The sequence below is a fragment of the Accipiter gentilis genome, chromosome 18, assembly GCF_929443795.1.
Source record: "Accipiter gentilis chromosome 18, bAccGen1.1, whole genome shotgun sequence".
Classification (NCBI taxonomy): Eukaryota; Metazoa; Chordata; class Aves; order Accipitriformes; family Accipitridae; genus Astur; species Astur gentilis.
The window spans coordinates 22,121,936-22,142,225 of NC_064897.1; the positions used below are offsets into that span (position 1 = coordinate 22,121,936).

At 43.0% G+C, this 20,290-nt stretch overlaps 1 protein-coding gene across 7 annotated transcripts in view; it reads left to right on the forward strand.

The window, feature by feature from the left end:
* Window positions 1-20,290, forward strand: part of TBXAS1 (thromboxane A synthase 1) — a 237,317-nt gene that overhangs the window by 167,946 nt on the left and 49,081 nt on the right. The window lies entirely within an intron of this gene.

Below are 20,290 nucleotides of genomic sequence, written 5' to 3' on the forward strand. Positions count from 1 at the left end.
TGTTGTACTTACAGAACAAGAAAAGAGTTGTATAATTTTCTGCTTTGCTGGTAATAGAAAATTCTTGACTATGCAGAAGTGTGCCCATTCAAAAGCTACCCTTTCCCTCCTTTTGGTTGTGCCAGGATTTGTGTACAAAGAAAATGTCTTCTTTTGTCTTGCATGACAAGGGTTCTGAGTGTGGTGGTTCTCTGTCTAAGATTGCCTTTGCTCTGAGGGTGCAGATGGACGACAGCAGTGGAGGGTTAGGACTGCGCAATCTGATCCACAAAGCCTTTTCTCAGTGCATGCTTCATACCTCTGGTGTGAATTAACTCAATACAATGAAACCCTTGATGTGTTATGTTCTAACCTATAGGGCTTGGGTTATATTCTTAGGTTATTAGCTCTGCAACACTCCAGCTGGAGCGTATGTAATTGTTTCATTCAAATACGGCAGACCTAATTATGCCCTTGTGTCCAGTTAGTTCAGCTGACTTCCTTAAGGCCTGCAAAGATGTGAAGGTGCAACTTGGCCTGGAGTGTGTGCAGTTTACTGGTTAATACTGGTGGCAGAGTTGCACATAGAAACCCCTGCTATGCAGCCCCAAGGAAAATATGGTTCATCTCCTCACCGGTTCCTGAAAAGTGACAGCCTAAGAAACCAAAGTGAAATTGCTGGGAGAGGTATCCAATACGATAGGTATGCGATGTCATTCATATCTCTCTGTAGATGGGGATATGAATTAGTAAACTTTTCCATGTAACTGCATAGAAAGCTGGTGGCAAGCAGTCATTAACTGGCCAATGGCTTACAGACATTTCACATAGGGAGACCGTGTATATGGCTAGGTCTATGTTAACAAGTAGTATGCTCCCGTAGGCACAGATTCGTCATCTAGTACAATCGGTAGTGAGGACTCTTGGGTGCACACTGTACACGCCTCAGGAGTTTATTTTGGGTTAGTTCCAGTCTGGCCCTGTGTACCAAATTCCCCTTAGCAGTTGGACTGATCTTCTGGTTTAGTTCCAGTTAAAGGAGCGCTTGCTGTGCACTTGGAGACTGCAGTGTTAATCGGTGCAAGATACTTGCATGTGAGTGTGCTCCTGACCCAGGCTGGAGACCTAAATGGACCCTATGGCTGTATATGGGCTGTCTGAGCTGTCACTCACTATTAGTAGTATTTCAGTAATAATCCAATTCAAACGCGTAATGCTTGGTTCTCTTGGTTCTCTAACAGGAATATTTTCCTAATAATTTCAGCTTTTGCAGTATCTGGGAGAGACTGTGGAGCTAGGGACACTTGTGGCAGAGAAGTTAAAACTTGGTGTAGAGAAATGGCACTCAGATTAAATGAATGGGTTTTGCAGGTCACCACTGTATGCAGTCTGTGTGATACCTCGACCCAAACTGGTGGCCTCATCCCAAACCATATTGTCCCATGTCATATATTGATTGGAAGTACCTTTCAAATCACTTCCCCATACTTTACTAGTTTTCAGGCTTAGCTTTAGGTGATGTATATATGGCTGTATGGCTAAGGAGGAGAGGGAGAGAAGGGTAACAATCTGTTGTTCTTGATACTGGGAAATTCATAGATCTAATCTGTGCAGCCCCATCCTTCAAAATATTTACCATTACAAACAGTTCATGATTTGGGCTGGGGGGGGGGGGCAATGCACTACTCAAGGAGCCCATCCCAGAATAAGGAAAAGGGTGCGGCAGTGCAGTCCCCTTGGTGACTCTAATTAACTACTTTTAGCCTAGAAAATACGATCTATGTGAATGATTTGCAAATTACAGGAGCAGAAGCTATTTTAAAACTGGGAATATATAGACACTATGTCCAGTTGTCGAGGAAGGGAGGGGACATAGCAGCTACAGGATCACAGTTATCAAGTCAGGTGCTAATAAATTTAATGAGGTTATTGCTTGTGCTCAGCACATCAGCTTTGCTCTTATCAAGGTGCTTTGCAGTTTTCAGAAAAGAAGGGCCAAAACGTGGAGAATGGTACAGTCAGGTTGTTTTGACAGGTGGTGCAAGACTGCTTTGATTTGCAGATAGGCAAGTGTTAAACACAGTACCCTCTTCAGCCAAATTTATACTCAGGTAATTATAACTACAAAATGCTCTCCACCATGTCCCCCTTCCTTCCTCCAACCATTTCAGTTGCCTCGTGCAGCGTGTTTTATTGCCCTAATCTGTGGTGTAGAGCTGCAGTCTGATTTTAGAGCAGCTGCTGCGTATCATCCCAGAGATGCCTGTACTTGGTGGTGGACAGAGTGATTTATACACTCATTTACTAAAGTTTATAAAGACATGTCAGAGTCATCTGAGAAAAGGTGCTATAAATGACAGGCACAGTTCCAGGGTTTTTGGCACACCAGTCAAAAACTCAAAGCACAGTGACCTTGTGATAGCCAGTAAGGAGAGCAAGGTTGGTCCATCTGGGCGTACAGCAGTATTTTGGTGCCTCTGGGCGTTGTACTCGAGGATACCCCTGAATTTGCTCTGATCTTCATCTGACTTGCTTGCACAGTGGGTACCTCAGCAGAATGGGACAGCATGAAGGGGAAGACGAAAGCCAAGGCACTGCTGTGTTAGAGATCCCTGTGCTAGCTTGGTGCAGGCTGTGGTGTGGTGCAGAAATACGAGGTTAGGTGCTGGACGTGGTCTAGCCCCGGTGCTGTGCTGGGAGTCGGGAGCCCAGTGGAGAGGCAGGTCTGACTGACCGCGTTGTACTGCTGTGTTGTGCCCGGCCAAGTTTGTCTCAGAGCTGTCTTGGGAGACCTCTCTGCCTCTCTCCACCACGCTGCATGAATACACTGTAGAGATGGCACTTCAAGGCAAGTGTCCTCAGAAAACAGTGCCTGGAGCGAGTCATGGGTTGTCACCTCTTTTTTTACCTGCAGGACCTTCCTCATCTGTTCGCTAAAAGACTTTTTAGGTCTTCTCTTGGCTGATAGCTCGGTGTGGAGGCTTGACAATGTCTCTTTCCCTGAAAGCGGGAAGAGGCACCTGGCCCATTTCAGAGACTGGCAAGCAGGAGAAACCTCTAGCCTCAGTTTTTGTAGCGGGCAGGACACACAGGTTATTGCCCTCCTCACCTGTCTGGATCTTTGGGGTGTATAGAAAGGGAGTACACAGCTTTTCAACATCTCTGGGGAAGCAGAGAGACAGGGTACTGACTGGTGACTACTGTCACCGCACATTTCATCTTCCCATTCTACCTGTGCCCTTTGTCTGCTCCAACTGCGCTGGGAAGGACAAGTTTCCTCTAACAGAGGAACTGAAATTAAAATTGTAGAGACTCTGACCTGGCCCTCTTCATGAATCCCTTGAGGGTGTAGTATATGCCCTGTGAAGGGCCATCCACCGAAAATAAGATGCACGTATTTGCTGCAAGCTTGTTGCTGGGTGTGCAGCTTGCTTTGATACCGTGAAGACAAAATAAACAAGATGAAAAGAGAGTTAAATATGAGCTAGTGGGGGCAGGACGCCTACATCTGTGTGTGTATAAAAGAGTATTACTTTCTGCAGAGACCACAGATCTATTTCCAGGACAGCAGAGAGGGGTCAGATCTTCAGAAGGTTGTAAACTGCCACAACATGTTTGGTATTAGTACAGGTATGATGATATGCATCAGTCAAGAAGCTAGCCTGGTATATGGCAGTAAAAGAGGACGGAGGGTGGGGGGGGAAGAAAAGGTTGCTATTTCAAGACCAGATTATTTTTATAGGGTTTGTGGCTAACCATCCCTAAACTATTAGAGGCTATACAGTTGTGAAAGAGATGTTTTTATCCACATTAACCAGGTGAGAAGGAATACACCCATGTTCTTCACCCTCTTCATTTCAGGCAAAAACGACCCTTGTGTGGAGTTGTTAAAGAGCCCTTCAGAAGACATGTATTTATGAACAGGTTTTGCACTTGTGACTGATTATTTTGTTGTAAAAGCAAGTTGATTTTTATTTATTTGCGTGTGTGTGCGCGCGCTTAGCAAAAGCATAGCAAGCCTGCAGCATGCATTCATTCTGAGCAGATGGATGCTTGCTTCTGAGCCCCGCTGCACTCTGAGCTGCTCTGTGTGTTTTGTCCTTAGCCACAGTGCTTAGGGCATGAAAAATTACTGCATCTTCCACACTGGGGATTCCCTTAATATGAGGTCTCTCTTTCTTAGCTCTCTTGCCATTTTAGCATTTAAATGCCTCTCTCCCTCCCTTCTCCCTCCTCTCAAGCCCGAGTCATTCACAATTATAAATTATGTTTTTGTTGTTGTTGTTTTACTGGACTGCACGATTTTAGACAGGAAGAGTAGTGGCACAAAACAGATTGCAAAAACATAGGTGATCAAGTTAACTTCTCATAAGAAGTTATTTGTTGCCCTTAGGTGAAATGTGGTAAGTGGCTATGTAGGTTCTCCTGATCTGTTGCAAAGTAAACAGATCAGGTTAAACCACTGAAATGAGGTCATTTTCTTGAGGGAGGGAAAGCAAGTATGCTTTGGGGTAGCTAAGGAGGGCAAAAGAGGTACAAGAATGAACTGCTCTGTGTCTCCATGTAATAAAGAAATGCATACTTGAAGGTGCCCAATGTAGAGAAATCTGGAGCAAGGAGCACCCGAATTCTAATCTCAGCTTCAGGAATAATTTACTGCACGTTCTCAGTAAAAGACAACCGTGTCTTGCATTAATAAATTGGAGGACTTGCTACTTACAAGTTTTGGGTTTTGGCTTGTATCTACATAAACCGCTCATTACTTAAAGCACCGCAAGAAAAAGTTGCAGTAAAGGTCTAGTGCTAGTTACAGAACCTGAAACGTGTTGGTGCACTGATACGCAAGGCTGCAGGGGCTCTGTGCTAGCCAGAAGAGGTCTGGTGAAGGACAGAGTAGCAGCTCACCCCTCCTTGCTGCTAATGCCTAGGAACACTTTCAGGACTCCTGACAAAAGTGAAGGAGAGCACAGGAGTCAGGAGTAGTAAATAAAAGTAAATAGATGAAAGGGTAGCTATTACAGTAAAACATTCATCGGAGACTGCCAGACCAACTGGGTTTTCCATTCTATTTTTAAAATGCCATGTACAGCTCTTATTTATCACTGCTTGATACGATTCTTAGAAACATCAGTGTGGAGAGGAATGAAGAGCAGGATAAGCCCCAGCATGACTCTCCTCCATCCCATTTCCTGTCCACACAAAGCACTAGCGTAACTATTCAGTGCTGGTGTCACTTAACAACATTTTCACCACTGGCTAGAGCCCATAAAGTTTAAAGAAACTTCAAAGTCCTGCCATACTGTCTCACTATTTAAATGGAGGTTTTTCTTTAACGGAAAGAAATGTTCCTGTTCCCATATTTGCTTTTCTATTGCTCTAGGGCCCAGGAATATTTTCAATATGTCTAACTGAAAATGTTGACCAGACCATGTTTCGACTGTATTCCTTCGTGTCAATAATATTGAATGATGCCAGCCCAAAGTCATTGCAATCCATAGTTTCATTTATGAAAAAGTACAGTTTAATTCCATTTTAACTGCTGTGTGTGATCAGTTGTGAATGGGCTGGGTTGAACTGGACTGATACATAAGCTCCTGCTGTATGATTTATGACTTCGGCGCTGTAATCTATCAAACACACTGGGTGTGGCAGTTGCTCATCTGGGGTAACTTGGCACGTTGTCGTTGGCTTGAGTGGAGTCATACTATTTTACACTGGCTTATGATTCTGTTCTTTGCATTGAAGAGCTCCTTCAGTAATATCTCTGCAGTCTAATGGAGATGTCTTCTCGTAAAAACGTTTTGCCATTTCAAAATTTTCCCTTCCCATAAAATTCCCAGAGAGCAATGAGAGGTAGGACCATTTATATGGTGTCTCTGTGCCTGATTGAGTACTTTAGATTTTTAAGCTGTTTATGCAGAGAATCTTCTTGGTAGCAGAGCCTGCTTTCTCTGAGCATTAGTGAAAATGAGAGGTGAAAGTCAGAGAGATGGCACTGTCAGGGAATTACCACAACAATTTGCATGAGTTTGGTGCCTTTCATGCAGTATCTCAAGGCACTACGCTCTCAGAAGCTCGCAACTACAGAGACTAAGCTTCACTAAGCAAATATTGCTGACGGTGGAGGCTTGCATTTATCAAGGGAGACTGAATTGTAAATAGTTTGCAGAAAAGAGTCCACAGAAGAGAGTCGCTGTTACACATGCATACACATACAGTCACAAAACATATAAAACCAGTAAGCACGAGCAATATTGTATGGTGTTGCTGTTTATTCTGTTGAAGGAAATGACCCTCTTTGATGTCTTTATTTGTTTAAGAAGATGTTGCAGAGCCTCACAACATTCATGAGTGTCAGCTGTCAGCAATCAGGTTTGTTGTTAACAAATAAAAAGATGCTTTTAAACACGTAGAGACTGGGTGCTGTTAGGTTATATTTCTGCAGTTCTTCATACAATTGCTCAGTGTCTGAAATCAGTTAATTATCTTTGTCTCGTGGTGCTTCTGTACATACAGGTTGAAGACTGCTAAGTTAGGAGACGACAATAAGCCCTTCCCTGCATTTCCCCCCTTCTCTTAGTACCTAGAATCTTCTGATTGGAATGCAGGCTTTGGACTCAAGAGATCCAAAGTCACTTTTCTTGGGCAGAGGTTATTTTGGTTCCTAACTCTTCCTAACTTTCAACCAGTTAAGGACCTCTGAGACTCAGGGCTTTGGCCTCTTTACTGACTTGTGTCTCTGCTGTATAAGGAGAGGTAGCCTGAGAAAGCTCTTGAGCCTAAGCCCGCCTTGTGTTCGCCTACTTTGTCACAAGCCTGTTCCTACACTCAAGTGCTGAGGGGAAGCACCTAGGGAGGAAAGCTTAGCCTCAACTTTCTCACTGTGCAAGCCTTCGCAGGTATCTCTTTGCACAGGTTGCCTTCTCTCTCAGGTACCCTCACAGCACCAGCCAGAGAAGTTGTCCTGGAGGCCTTTCTGGAAGATCCGAGTTGCTTGTTCCCACTTTACAGAAGTTGTGGTTTGTAGGCAGCCGCAGTCATCCTTTGGCAGAAGCGTGGGCAAGGAGGAAGAGTGCGATCAGCCAGGAGCCATGTGAGGGCAATTCTTTTTGCTTACCATGTATTTGTAGTTCTTGCACTGTATCTATAGGTCTTTGCTCTCCACAGGTAGCTCTTAAAAAGTTAAGTGCTTCCTGGAGACTCAGGTTATTTATAATATGGAAGGAGTCGAGTCTATCAGCTGCTAAGTCCAGGGTGTCTGTTAGGAATGTTTTGGCTTTGCTTTTTTGAAAAGTTTACTGTTAGCTTATGGGAACAAAGTCAATGTTTTAAATCTCAGTGGTATCTTGGCATTGTCCCCCTTCCTTGACTTTTCCAAGAACCCTACCAAAAAGACAACCTGCATATGAAAAAAACCTTCTTTCCTGGGAAAATCCTTTCGACAGATGAGAACTGGAGATTCTATGTGGCCTGGAATGAGGTGTTGTTGAGATAATTAATGTGCCCATATTTCAAGGAACTTCTTGTTGTTGTTGACATTGCAGGGTTCATTTACCCCTCTTCACCAAAGTTTAAAAAAAAAAAAAAAAAAAAGGGACTTTTATTTTTCCATTTGTCCAGTTCAAGCTTATCAGTCTCTTGCCCATGAAGACTAATTTATCTTTTGCTTGCAATGTCACATGTTGCTCAGTGACTCTGCCTTATTGCTATTCTTGGGTAAAACTGAGTCTCAGGTAATGTATGCTACACAGAAACTCATTTTCATTCCTGAATTTTCCTGGTATTTTGCCATCCTCATAATAATTGACCCACTATCACTGCTACAAGGTTCATGTTAAAGAATAAATTTTTCTAGCGACATGGAACATTTAATGGTGACGATGTTAATAATACAGCACTTTAAATGCGATTAGACAGATTTGTTTAAAGAGGAAGTAAAGGAAAGAATGCATCCTCCCCATCTTTCTGTTCCTTCTGCCTACCTCCATCTGAGGCTTTTATGGAGGAAAGAGCATATTTGCTTTTAATGTGAGGAAAAATATCACTGCTGAATAAGAAGCTGATTACAGTTTTCTTCAGGAATTGTATCCCTACTCCTGTGTACTACTCTGGACGTTATGTGGCAGTCAACGTGCTTCCCCCCAGAGACAGAGAAAACCAGATTCCTACCAATATCAATGTTTAATCAGTGCTAACTACCAGTATCAGTGTTACCTTTTTAGCTACAGATAGGTATCATTATTTGCAGGGTGGAGCGTAGTTCCAGGTCGAATTGTTAGATCAAATTTTGCACTGGGCAGTTGAGCTTTGCAGAAGTGAGTAAGAAGGTAAGTTCAAACCACAGTAAATAACACCACGCCCCTCCACGACTTTGGGAGGGACATACTCACACCGGTCTTGGCAGAGGGGTTACGTATGGCAGGGAGAGGGGTGCATGGCAGGACTTCTCGGGAATGGGGATGCCCTTCGCGGGTATAAGTGCCTGATCTTTGGATGGCAGTCTGTGTAGCACTCAGGAGTTTTTTTCTGTGTGAAGTAGGGGTCAAGTCCAGAAAGGTATTACACTAATATACATATTGGTGTTTTTCGTGGAAGTTAGGCACCAAAAGGTTTTCCGTAAGGTATGTGCTGCTAAATTGTAAATACCTAGCAATGAAAGGGAGGACAGCCAGCCACGAGCATGACCTCAGATGCAAGAAATCAGAGAAAACAAACCATCTGGCCCTGAAAGAACTTACAAATGAGAGAGGGTGGCCTTGGACATCTGTGTCAGGACCCCACTGTGTCTCTGCGTTAGCAGCTAGTCACATCGATCAGGTAGGACCTTGTCTCCTCGGGAATATGAAACACTAAACTAAACAAAGAAGCATTTTCAAGCTCTATGTTAGTTAGCATCCATTTGGAATGAGATCCTTTTGTGTCCCCAGATTGAAAGGCAGATTTTTAGGGGATGAAGATGTTGGTCCAGCTCTGGCATCCTCGTCTGCTACAGGGATCTCCACTGACTTGTCTACTTCTGAGATGCCTTCAAGACTCAGGGATAAAATCTTGCTTTAATAGCACTTTTCCCCGGTCAGGACAATAGTGACTCTTGAGATTTGTGAAACCAAGTATCACTTTCTTGGTAAGGTCTTTTCATGGGCAGAGGAAGAGGAGACGTATTAGGGAACAGCTCATAAAACAAAACCACGTAGCAAGTTGTGTATGCGCGCACATGCCTGCATATGAGAAAGAGGAGGAGGGAGAGAATGAATCATGGTGGAAGAAAAGAAGGTCTTTCATCTGAAAGTTCAGCACAGATTCCTGAATTGCACATACTATATGCATAAGGTGCGAAAGCTGAGCTGAGGAGAACACATGCCTAATTTGTTAAGAAACAGCAAATCCCCAGCAGCAACCAAGAAGAAATTAAACTTGTATTCAACATATTCATAGCTTAAGAATGATCTTAGCTTGTATGCATGTGAGGTCAAAATGGAATTTTTCCTCCAGGTATGTACATAAATTAGGTAGCATTAATAGGAAGTAACCAGTCCATTTATTTGTCAATAAGCATTCAAAGTGAAGGCTGAATGAGCCTGTGCCAGAAGGAATGGAATCTAGTTTGCATTTCATGATTATGTAAAGCAGTTCTTGGTAGAATGAACTTCTTGTGACCTCCCCCCCCCCCCCCTTTTTTTTTTCCTTCTCTACCACCCTGACAGCACATATGTATTTAAATAATTTCCATTTCTAACAATGTGTTTGTGTGTTACTTTTAATCAGCTGAGATGGCTTTTGTATTGTTTGTCCTGCTTCATCTTATGCTTCCCTTTTAATATGGAAAGAAGGAAAAAGTGGTAATTCTGGGTGTGCCCTTGCTCTAGAAATGTAGTGGTCTTCCAGTGATATCAGTGAACATTTCCTTACTTAACCAGATAGCAAGACTGGTGCAGAGGGAGTAGTCAGGAAAACACAAAGAAAAGCAGGAAATGCTTGCTATTTGAGGACTGTTCCATTTCACACCAGTTAATAGATTTTACTGTCTCAGAGAACTGGGTGATACCAATTTTTCACTAGTATTGCCAACTGATTTGATGGTTGTGGGTCTTTTCCAAAATCAAATCCTTTAAAGCAACCAAAACCCTTGTACTTCAGCGTGACTAGTCATGTTTTGAATGTGTTGGTCAGTGCCCCAAAATGCTTTCTATGGAAGTGGGCTGCTCAGAAGTGGAATTTCACCACTGTAGCAGCTGCTGAGGTAGGCATTCAGGGCCTCGACCAGGGGAGACCGAGAACCTTTATACACTAGAAATGCCAGTAGCTTGTATGGACTGGATTGTTGGTTTCTAGCCAACACTGAGTGGATAAATAAGTGCTTGAATGAAGACTCATTTAATAACTGGTACCAAATTCTGTGGTTTCCTTAGTCAGGTCTCAGACGTACTGAGACCGAAAACTCAGTTACTTTCTCAGTCCTAGGAATTATCCTTCCTGGCTGCCACTGAGGCATAATGAATTAGGGCACATTGCGCAAGCAGAAGAATTCATTCTTTAGCACTGTTGACTCAGTACTTTCCACCTGTATGAAAGCTGTGCTTTCAGAATTCAACAAAATAGTCATTTTATATGTAAAACATTTTAATTCTACATGCATCTTAAACAAAAATTGAATTTCAGAAAAGTTTCTGTTAATAAGTGGGAGAAAAAAAGATATAATGCTTTTTTTTTTTTTTTTTTTTTTTTTTTAATGCTTAACACACCCTCAGGTCCAAAGAAGCAATGCATTAAAATGATTCTGACCTTCAGGTGGAATAGAAATTTTGAATAAACTTTAATATCTTTCTCAATACTCCTAGTTACACTTCAAATTTAAAGGAGAAAATTGAGAAGTGAAAAAGTTCTGAACATTGGGCAGTTATCCAGAGCCCCTTGCTGCAGTTGTTGATCTAAATGAAGGAACAAGGAAGTAACAAGATGTCAGAAAGTCATATTGTGAGCTGGAACAAAACACTTTTAAGAGCTCTTGCTTTTTGGAATTTGTTTTCAAGATGCATCAAGTTCATATGTACTCAGGATACGATATGAAGAAGATTTTGTGCAGTCAGGAATGAAGATTTAATAGCCTGATAAGTAGAGAACCTTACAGATAATTTCAAGGTGTTAATCTAACCTTGCTGTGCCTTGAATCTTTTGGCGTTCTGGAGAATGTAAAAAACAAAAGCTGACTGTTTTAATATCAGAGTAGTCATGGAGAAAAAATCTCTTCCAGCAGAGCAGCTTTTAAATAAATGATTACTTTTTTTTTTCCATGATGGGGAAAAATAACTGTAAGATGGATTTAAAGGGAAGTGAATTTACTAAATGTCCTGCATCTTTCTCTCTCACTAATTAGTAACAGTCAAACGCTCTTGTTCTGCAGACAGTGACTACAAAGAAAAGGATAAAGAACTTGGGAAAGACTGTAGAGCCGAAATAATTAGGCAATTTATCATTTAGGGTAATTGGACTTGTGCAAAGCAGCATTATTTACCACAGGTTTCCATTTCTTCTAACCGAGTGTGAAAAATACGGCTACATTGATTGGGAAATGCTCGTAGTGCTTTTTCCAATATGCATTGTGCCAGGGACGTTCAGTTCAAAGTGTGGTGTTCCTCCCACTGATTTCTTTTCCCCCAGTGATCTTCAGAAGCAGCCTTCAGCTTCTAAAACCTCAAACCAAAATTAGATTAAAGTGCCCAATATGGGGTCAGAAATGGGAGGGAAAGAGAGAGGGGGTTCCACCGGGGAATTTTCACTTAACAAATGAAAGCCTTTGCTTTGTTTCAAAGGAAAAATTGCCAAGTGGAGGCACATCTTAATCACATCGGTAGCCAGCTGAGATGTTTATGCTAATTTCCAAAGGTATGTAAGTATAGGAATCAGGGGGTCCAAAACTCCTGCCTCTGTGATGTGAAAAACACAAGCATTTAAGCACCACCGGCAGATAGCTCTGATGTTGTTTCAGTGTAAGGAGAGGGGGGGGAGCAGTCGTAAGGGGTTTACTTGAATTTCACTTCATAATTTGCCAGCAGTATGAATGCCCCTTCGTCCAAAGGTGAGTCTTTCCACCGTTTTTCCGGGGAGGAGGGCCCAGCTACCCCTTTGCGGTTTGTCAAGTTATGAGACTCTCCCAGCTTTGTGCTGTTGCCCTCCACCTTTGAAGTTTATGTCTTCACAAACAGCTTTGCTTTCGATGGACGCTCCAGAAACCTTCGAACTTCTTGGATTTCACCACCAAAGTCTCTGGTACATGGTGACCCCACGGCTGACTTTCTACCAGACCCTGGCTTTGCTCTGTGGCTTCTCGTGGTGCGGGCACCCCAGTGCTCGGATACGTGCCCCTGAGCTTTGGAGAGTGAAAATCAAGTAGTGGAAGAATTGTGATTTAAAAGTGATCTCGCTCTATCTGCCTGGTAGAAACCAGCCAGCAGAGAGCCCCGCTGGGAGGAGAAGTGGGGGGAAGAAGGTGGTGTTTAAAAGCATTTTACTCCCTGCCTGTGAGAAATTCACAAATGTGCACTGCCGGGCTGTCATAGGTGGGTGCCACAGAAGTGCTTTTAAGTGTCACAGCTTGACACCAGTTGCATGCGTGTCTTCAGATAGTGTCAGAGGTTGTGGGTTTTTCCCCCAACAGCTTGTTATTTTAAAACATTTGTATGTGTTTGATACCTTCTTTAATAAGAAAGTCTTGACTACCAGCAATTTCCTATGGAGATACGAGGAGCAAGAAGTAGTAGGTTGTTACCTAAAGTACTGCCTGTTGCCTGAGCAAGCTCAATGTGAGACAGAATGCGCAATTTGAATGCAAACTGGGAGTGCTTGATCTCTTGCCAAAGGGGTGTGTGAGCTCCAGTACTGAAAGGCATACCTCTGTGGATGTGGCCACATTGTCAACCGAGAAAGATTCCAACCTTTGTCAGTTTTTGTGCCGTATCAGAATTTGTTGGCTGTTTACGTTTATTACCTGTGTTGAGCAGAGCAGCCAGCTGAAATTTCGGGGCCTTTGGGTTGTTTGGCTTAGAGCTAGGATCCAAACATCTTTGAAGTGACCCTGCTTATTTACCAGGAATGTGCAAACTCTCTTTTTGCCCAGCCCAGCAGGAATTGAGCAGCAGGACGTGGCTCCTGCGCTCACAGCTCTGTGGAGCGGCGCGGACGGTGGCAGCCCATCGCCAAACTGGGTTTGTCGTACTTCTGAGACCGTGCCTGGTGCTTCCTCATCTCCTCCTTTGTTTTCCTTTTCTGATCCCTTTGCTTCTTTCCTGAACGCAGAGGTCTGTGCAGAGAACTACCAGGAGAAACCACTCTGCCCACAGATGCCTTGTGCATAACCTTGATCGGCGTTTTGCATCGCGACAGTCGCCTGTGCAACTTTGCACAGGGGCTGTAATCCTCCTTACTTGATTCTGTAATGGAGCTTATCTGTTTCTTTTATTTATCCAGAGAGACGAGTGGTTGCTTTACCTGCAGGTTTCAACAATCTTTAACCCAAACAGTAACTGTCAGGCAAATGACTTTCTTTTTTTTAGATTTGGTACTCTGCCACTTCAGCACAGAGGACTTCTGCCGGTGGCAGCAAGATACCATATCTTTCTAAATATTTTAGGTTATTTTAGCACTTTTCATATGATAACACTCAAATGATACATAAGTACTAACCACTAAATGTACCTACAAGGCTTGTAATATTAATGGTCCTGCTTTTTCAGGGTGAGACACAGAGAATTTAAAAGCTTGGGCATGGGAAATAAAGAACTCATCAAGCAACGTTTGCATGTTCTGGTTAACTTACATCCCACAAGGAATCCTTTGTAAAAGCATCTGGTGTTTCCCCCATGGGTTTAAGTGAAAATACAGTGATTTTCATCAGAGATCCAAATCACTGAAGTCAATAGGTCTACTGGTGTGCACAAATTAAAGGATGCGCATGCATCACCCTGTGCAAGGACAGAAATGCAAATTGTGTTTTCGCCAGTGTTTTGAGTAGTCCCTGCAAAGCATGCTCCTTTCCATTCTGCAGAGGGAAAAAAAGAGGTATTGTCTATGAAATTCATTAAACCATAGAATTTAAGTTTAGGAGTTTGTTACTGCGCAATCTAATCTTGTGTACAACCAAGGGCATAGGACTTCACTGAATTAATTCTGTTTAAATTAGTATATCTGTTTAAAAAGAACCCTCCCAGTTGTTTTAATTAGATGGCGTAAAATGTCTTTCCTGACTTTGAAAATGAAGGATCCCAAAAAGAACAAGCAAAACAAAATGCTTTAGTAATCTTTTTAATTACCCTTGCTCCATCGTTGCAAGTTTTACTGTTCTAGAAATGTTGGGCAGAACTGTCTTTAACGTGTTGTCTTTATGGGATTGTGGAACCTTCCACCTTTTGCATTAATTAAACATATAAATTCTACAAACTGTATCCAGGGTAACTGCAAACCAAGAGCCTGATTCTCACTTTACATTTATGCCCTCTTTCACCGCTCCTGTAATGGGAATGGACTATCAAGGTGTGCGTACATCATCCTCACACTTTATCTGCAGCAGTATTATCATCACCTCATTCCTGCGTGATACTATCTTGTTAACATACAAACAAGTGCTTGCAAGTATGGTAAGGCCTGTTTACGGTAGGACCTTAGAGCAACTGAGAATCAGGCTCCAAAGACACATCTCTTGTTCTTACAATCCAGTTATTTAAAGGAAAGGAGCAATACTCATCTTGCTGGCAAGGAGTGCAAAGCAAAACCAGTAATTCAGAAAATGGTAAGAAAAAGAAAAGACAAAACATGACGCACTCCATTAAGTTTTCCTTCTTTATTAGTGGGAAGAACATGGATGGTTTTGTCATGCTGTGTACTGACTTTGATATAAGAAGTGTAGCCCATGCAAAATAAGAGATTTTCTTATAAAAGTTAAAGATGGAGTGGACACAATTATTTAAATTCTTTTTTTGTCCACACTACCTTCTTTTATATTCTGTGTTGGACTGAAGTAGGAACCTTGAAATAGGAATGCAGATAATTTGATGAAATTTTGGATCTTACCGGAGATTAAGTTCAGCTTGTAGAGTAGTGACACAGAGATGCCTGTCATTTAGGAAATCTGCAAAGACTTGACCCAAAACCCTGGAATGGTGCTGATTTGGTTCAGATCCTAAATGAGATCAATGCTGTGCTTTTATAATCGAGAGGCTGCTGTTGCTGGGCTCAGGGTTTTCGTTGTACACTCAGCCCCAGAGGACCAGCTGCTCTGCTGTAAATTGGGGCTCGTACTGAGGGGGAGTGAGAGACACAGTAAACACACAGAGTAGCAGTAAATGACAAGAGGATATGATATGTAACATTAACCAGGCTCAGTGTTTGCTTAGGTTGTAGAATGGTCTTTTAAATCAATCTTTTATTATCAGTGGAGCCTTAGCAGTGCACTTAAACGGAGAACAATGCAAGGACACAGAGACTTGGTGCAAAGTGAACTTCCTGCTTTCTTTCCTAGCTCCGATTTTACAAGAAAAAACATAGCTAGATCCAGGTCATAGCATTCAGATGTGAACTTTTTCCATGTTTGGCAGCATTTGGAACTGAGCTCTGATTTCATCCCCGTTCCTGCCGTAACGGTTCATCTCACTACCAGTCCCAACATCCTGCATAAATATAGCTGGGAATGTCATGCAAAGAGTCCTCCTGCTTCTACCCTAACCTTTCTGACAACAGCGAATTTACCACAATTTTGTTTCATCTCTTCCCATAGTTAATTATCCTTCTCCTAAATAAAGATTAGGTTTGTTTCCATTTTCAATTTATTGCCCTCGGATTCCCCTGAACTTCCATTGTTCTTAGACTGCTGTGCAAAAGACCCTTTGCATAGGAAAAGGATTCTCTCCTCATTGTGCGACTATAATTGTAAACTGCAGTGATATCACCTGTTAGTGTTTTCTTGTGTTAAAACTGTAAGTTCCTAAAATTATTTCCTTTTATTTCTTCTTTTTTTTTAGAAGTTGGACAGTATGTGTGCCTGTTTTCTGAGGTTCACCTATGTTTTTTTAACATCCTTTGGAAAATGTGAATGTTAGAATTGGATAGAGTATTCTAAAAGCTATCTCCACCAGTGTGAAATCTCACCAAGCTTATCTCACAGACCCGGTTTTGCTCAGTGCGCTCTTGTTTGAAGTGTTGTTGTTGGAGTTAAGTGTTTCTAAGCGTTGTTAGATCTTTTTGTCTATGTATTAATTTTCCTGTTTCTATAGTGCTATAAATACACAAAGAGAAGTTAGATGGGAAGTGTTGTCACAAGTTGGGGGTTAAGGTTTTGTTTTGTAGGAAAACCATGTTACCAGATCTCTTAACTCCCACCAAGTCAAAACTAATTGCTGGAATGGTTGCTTGAAACTGAATTGAAATCTCAGTACTGTCTTTCGTATTTTTAGCATTTCAGATTGGGGAAGTAATAATCTTAATCCCACTAACGCTCAGACTTTGCAGAGAAGTGTGGTAGCCACGAGACAGTTCCTGTGCATAGGCAGATATGCAAATTCTAAGCAGTGCATTGGCAAATGCTACCAAGCCCTCATGTGCATCTTTATGCACCTAAATATATGTACACTTATATATCCTTCAGCACTGGACTATGCTATGGGCTGGTAATTGTAGATGAGGTCATTCTTGGGAGTAGATTTTTTTGAAAAAGCTCTTGGGAGAACTTTCTTTTCCAAGCCAGCGATGGGGAGAAGGGGTTTAATCTCGATGCGTTATCCAAAGGGTACAACCCTTCAGTGGTGCAGGACACCTCGTTTCCTGGTCCGGCTCTGCACTTCCGTCAGCAATGCAGTAATCAAACCAAGGTATGGGATTTTAACCTCTTCATTTCTGGACTGCAAGAGGCAAACAGAGAATCAAACGAGACCACATGACAGCTGGAGTTCGGAGGTTTCTCCACTGTGCTAAGAGATGAATGCTGGTCCATGCAGTGAACAGTAGAGATGTTAACTGGAGCTGTTTGGGTCTGCTGCAGGAGGGAAAACTGCAGGAAACGGATTTACATTGTTCTTCAGAGCGAGGTAGGAAACAGATCTCTAAGTTAAAAATCCAGCAGGGCTTATGCATGTATTCTGTCTGGATTTGGAGTAGGGAGAAGCAGAGCAGCCAAGTGAACACTCAGAGATGTAATGTGCAGTTAAACCCGCAGCACTGGTAGGACTGGACAGTCACTAGTTAAAGCTAGTTAATTATTGAAGAAAAAAATTATGAAGTATAAAATATTCAAACTGCCTGTGCCTGATGCATGCCATTGCCACAAAGGCACACACACCTCAGTTTTAAATTCTTGCCTGCTTATTACATTTTTTTAAAAGTAAAAATATTTTAATACTAATGATGGAATAATATTATTTGTGAAACATTAATAATAAACAAAATATGGGGGAGAAACTTTGCTATTTGTTTCTTCCAGCAGGGGATATGCCTGCTTTCTTTAAAATGAAAATAATTTACAACGTTTCTTAGCTCCCTTGGAAATGAATAACTTGCTAAGTGTTGTGATAATTGTGCAGAGAACCCGTTACGGTAACACAGTGTACCTACAAACTGACTGGGAAATTGGTGCCTTGGATCTGAAATTACATGTTGCAGTTACCAGGCGTCATTTCAGATTAGCTGTACCTGTCTCGTGGGCAGCTCATCGGGAGCCACGCTGGTGAGTCAGAGAGACCTACCATTTTCCTCGCGTAGAAGCTGGCCTGGCGTAGAGGGCTCAACTTAGAAACAAAGACGAAATAAAAATCAGGCCACGCGGAGCTGTTGAACCCAGACACAGGGGCTGCTAGAGAAGCAGTTTGTTGGAAACCTCAGCAAAAAAACCCCTCCGCCTCCAGCAAAAGCTTGGAGATGGTGTTAGGCAGCTTACATACCCAGTGACAACTCTCGAGTACCTGGCACTTGCCTGAACTCGCTGTCGACATCTGTACACCTGCTCTTAGCAAGCAGAAGGCAACAGTTCTCTGACTGTATCTAAAAATGGCATTTCTCACAAAAAAAAAAAAAAAAAAAAAAGGCTGTTAGTCACGGTATCTTTGCCAAACCCCATTTACATGTTGGCTGCTTAAAGACCCATCTGCAGCATCGATCGCCTGACACTGGTTCACTTCCTGTCCTAAATTGCTGAAAAATCCCAGCGCATAAAATGCTGGCAGCGTGGCTTTTTGTCGAATCTGTGACCTTCTCCCTCCCCGCGTCCGTTGTGTGCGCTCTCAGCTCACCTTCCCGTGGCCTGCCCTTCTGGGTGTCCGTGATGAAGCTGGGTTGGGTGAGACCTCACGACCTGGCCCTGCAGACGTCAAAGCTGGCGCTTTCCAGCTTCTCTGCTTGCGATGCCCTATGTACTTGCATTTCTGCCGTCGTGATCTGAAGTCCTCACCCCTAATCTGGGGACCATTGCTGGGTGCGCACGAATAGTTCGAGTCACCTTGGGGAGCGAGACTATCTGGATGTGGAAGCACACATTTTGAAAGTGCACTGAGATCCTTCAGGGTATAAGTTTTAAAAATGACAGATATTATAAATCCTGACTGCCTGATGGCAGGCACTAGAGTGGAACATTTTGTCATCAGTGCTTATTATCTCAAGATTCTTAATTAGTTTCATTGATAATTTTGTCGCACTTGAATGTTTCAAATGATTAAATATTTCAGTGCTTGTTTGGTGGAAAGTCTCTCCGTTGTGTACAGCAGGACATATTACCGACTGCAGAGTCAGTGGAGAAGTGGTATTCACTGTCCCTTTTGCAGCCCCTCGTGGGAGCTGCTCCCTGAGCTGAGGTTGGGTCTCATCGCAGCCGGTTGCACAACACCGAGGTGGCTGATGTAGGAGTACCAGAAGGGGGAATGGTAAAAAAGCCTAGTTTTCCCTCTCAGCTTTGAACGCAGTATTTTTCCTCTGCTGTCTAGTCCACCGTTCAGGTGTCCCAGCTGAACGCACAGGAGTCATTTGCTTGATTCCTGCAGAGAAAGATATTTCAGCTAGATGGGTTTTCCAGATTTAAAGAATTATACCTGGAGGAGGCTGCCTGCAGTTTTCTTTCCATCTCCTTCACACTTGTGCTGAGGGCAGCGGGTTCCTGTGTCACGGCCTCAGATCGGTGAGTCTCCCTTTTGCGTTTACTGTGCACGTCTTTGACTCCTGCCCACCCTCCTGGCCGGGGTGAGATGTGCCTCCAGCGTCTGCGGGGGTACAGGCGGCTGCTTGTACCATGCGTGCACACACACAACCCCCCTCCCCAACCAGCAGAGCACAGGGCCCATTTTAATCCCTTGGAACATGTAACAATAATCCATGTCCGAGCTAAAACCTGTCCTGAATCACAAGGATTTTCACCACAGCACGTGGCATGTCTAGTTTATATAAAAGAAAAAAAAAACAAATCAGAGCACTAAAACCCTTTAAAATGCCAGTTCTCATAACTATTTACTTAAGCCATAGGCGTGAATGCTGAATGTCTGTTGTAAATTGATGGTATAAATTCCCTGTTTGCTTCAGCAGAAAATTTGGCTCTTTGCCTTGAGACTTGTAAGAAGAGAATGTTTTAAACCTATAGTTAGGAGATGCGGCACATTCATATCATTGCTTTAATCAGATTACTTTTTTCCTCTTTTTTTTTTTTAGACCAAGTTGTGGGGTTTTTTTCAGAGCCCTGTTCCTTGAATGTTCCCCATAGGTGGAATGTAATTAAACTCCACTGGCATCCCCCCCTGCTGGGATTTAGACTAGGGACAGATCTTTAGGAAGCATAAAACAAATACTGTGAAAAAAGAAACCTTGTTAGAAGAGTTGCCAGAGAATCGGCTCTGCTCCATTTACAAGCTGATAGTTTTGAAAATCTGCCCTTTCTCCTTTTGTGAATTGGTTTCTAGAAATTGTTAATTAATCAGTTAAACACTGGGGGCAGGGAGGAACCCATGAATCTTTCCCAGGTCTCGCTCTGCTCAACGGGCTGAGAGTTCACATGTCGAGAAGCACTTTCTGTCTCAAGCCCTGGCTTTTGCTTAAAATAATTCAGCGGGGAAGGCACCGCCCTGACGGTGCTGAGGAGGGAAGGCTCTGACAAGCAACGGCAAGTGCGAGGGATGCTCGAGCCCTCAGCGTGCTGGGGTGACGGTGACCTGTCCCTTGGGAAGCCCCCATCACCGAGGATGTGGGGCAGCTCCTTCCCCGGCCAGGTCAGAGCCGGTTCCCTCCACGTGGCCCTGCGAGCACGGACGGCCTCGTGCTGCTCCTGTCTGCGAGGGGCTGCTCCCTCGCAGCT